The following is a 2500-nucleotide window of genomic DNA, read 5'->3' on the forward strand; positions in this document are numbered from 1 at the left end:
GTATCCGTGGAATGCGCAAACAGTTAACACAAATTGTCCAGTTACAGTGAACTTCAAGTACAGGTAGACTTCGGAAAATGGCGAAAGATTACTAGAAAGATACATCTGTAATATAACTTAAAGTTTTTTGTTGTAAAAACTCATTACTTATGTTACTAAATTTGCAAATGCAAACAACGAAGCCCTATTAGCAGGTTATCAGGATACGGGATCTTATATTTATTTATTTTTTGGAAGGAGACTTAATTCAAATCCTACAGTTTTACTTGCTTCGTTAACTCCTTTCATCCAAAAATTACAGGATCAGCCTTAAATCATCCGAAAAACTTATTACAAATCACAGTTCAACAACTTATCATCCTGGGCCAGTTGTTCAGAAACTGGGTTTTAAAACGAGTTTTATCCTCTACTCCCAAATGCTGTTCAAGGCTGATATTCAGAAAAACTTTACATTAGAAGAAGTCAATCTTGAAAAACAAAAATAAGCAAAGGAAACTGTGACCAAAAAGTTGAAAACATGAAACAAAAGTTTACGCTAATCCTGGATTAAGGTAATTGGCATTCGAACAACTGGGCCCTGTAATCGACGTCTGGTTCTGTAATCCTGGTTTAGTTCCTTGCAAACTGTATAAATTTGCCGTGGCGAAGACAAGAAGACAACATCCGTGCTCTATTTCTCTCAATGCTCAAAAATTCCGTAATTGCGTGTTGTATAGTCCAGTCCAAAGTTCTAATTTTACAATTCCATAATCTTGATTTCAGTAACTTGGTACCAAACGTTCCACAATAACTTGAAATCTCGTTAAGAAAAATCCTTAAATCCAGTAGTCCAGTCCGGATTGAGATCGCCAAAACTCTCTCTATCATCGATTCAAAATTCAACAAAAGCTACAAGTAGTAAATAGTTATCAGAAACTACAACAGTTCGTCCTGATTCTACACTCGAGCTGAACAAAAAACCCAAAAAACCCTTGTCATCGTTTTCGAGAGAACAGACAAACAGCCAAAACTGTTCTGTGCCTGCCCCTTACGGCACTGAAAAAGTACCGTACGTTGTACAATAGTACTTGACCGCAGCCCTTGGCCAAGAAACTAATCTTAGCCAAAAGCCCGAGAAGCGATCAGGATACGGGATAATTAGGTAAAAAAATTGTGGGGATACGGGATTTTTAGTCTGGAGGTGGGGGGGGGGGGGGGGTAGAATTGAGGAGATACGGGATATTTTTTAAAGTAAGAACGCATTGCGTGCGGTAGTGCAGTAACTTGACAGTGTTTTTTTCCATAACTGTCAACTGAGCGGCGTTTTGTTTTTTCCAGGAGATTCAAGTCCTTGCACAATATGTAGCTCTAATAGTACACGACATTGTTTGGTATCGTAAATCATTACGGTGCCATGGTAGACATCTTTGCTATATACCCTCTAAGAAGACATGTGGTTCAGTAAAATACTAAGCCCAGAACGATTGAAGAAAATAACAGGAAATCGAGAAACATTTGGCCTCAAAGCCGATATGTTGATCATTTACAACTTCTTTTTCACCACAAGCTTAAGCGTGTACTCTGAGCTTCTGACACCTTTCCAAGACCAATGTTACTAAAGTTTTTTTTTCCCTTTCCAGCGGGGTTAGTATCTGGATGGGGGACGTTAAAATATGCGACTTTTGCTGTCAGGAACATACGCCCAAAAATTCTATTTTAACGCTCAAAAATGCGAACAAAGCAAGGTACAGATTTTGCTAGCCTGCTTTATGCAAAACAAATATTGACGAAAAAGTAAATAAATATTAATATGTAGTTTTTAAGGAGAGCTGCGAAGGAAGTTTTAGGAAGTGTCGATCGAGAATAAAACAATTTGCCATCAGCGAAAAACATTTCGGGAGATTTTTGTTACGTTCCATCAGAGTTCAATTTTTCTATCGTACTTTTGGTCATACAAGTAAAATCGCAAAATCGGAAGTGACATCGATTTTAGCGGCCGCCTGTGATCAAGTTATACCTTGCGTGTTTACTGACAACTCACGAAACAAAGGATACATCTGTGACAAAATGACGGCATAACACCTGGTTTTTGTTAGTGCTTTTTTTTTTTCTTTCAACTGTTATAAAGTTCGACAAGATCTATGTGCGAATTTAACATAAAGATCACAATCGTTGATGCTAGTCCAAGTGTCAGCTGAAGTTAAGCTCCTCCGAATGAGGTTAGTACTTGGATGGGGGACGGCTGCGAAGTCCCCGTGACCGCGATAGCTAATTCGTTTTTTTTAAACTTGATTTCATTTTTTATCTTGTTTGGCCGTTCAAAGCTATTTTTTTATTTTCTTTCTACGTCAAAACGGCGAACAAACTGGTTCCCAAGAAATATTGGAGTACGTATTCGTTCTATGCAAAATGCTTCTAATGAAGTATTCGTTGTATGCAAAATAATAATGTTCACAGTGGAACACACAAGTACGAAGCAAGATCTAGAAATAACGTAGAAAATTCTCCTTACCTTTAAAGC

The 2500-nt window shown here is 37.8% G+C and overlaps 1 protein-coding gene and 1 long non-coding RNA gene across 2 annotated transcripts in view; both read right to left on the bottom strand.

The window, feature by feature from the left end:
* The window catches only part of LOC138024254 (zinc transporter 7-like), a 16625-nt gene that overhangs the window by 6854 nt on the left and 7271 nt on the right, over nucleotides 1–2500 (bottom strand). The gene's annotated exons all lie outside the window — the stretch shown is intronic.
* LOC138024295 (uncharacterized) overlaps nucleotides 219–2500 on the bottom strand; it is a 3057-nt gene continuing 775 nt past the window's right edge. The window contains exons 1-2 of the long non-coding RNA XR_011126963.1: nucleotides 2492–2500; nucleotides 219–888 (exon numbers count right to left, since the gene is read on the bottom strand). The exon at nucleotides 2492–2500 is cut by the window's right edge and continues 775 nt beyond it. This is a non-coding gene — a long non-coding RNA (uncharacterized lncRNA). The remainder of the gene's footprint in view (nucleotides 889–2491) is intronic.

This window comes from Montipora capricornis, chromosome 11 (assembly GCF_036669925.1).
Source record: "Montipora capricornis isolate CH-2021 chromosome 11, ASM3666992v2, whole genome shotgun sequence".
Taxonomy (NCBI): domain Eukaryota; kingdom Metazoa; phylum Cnidaria; class Anthozoa; order Scleractinia; family Acroporidae; genus Montipora; species Montipora capricornis.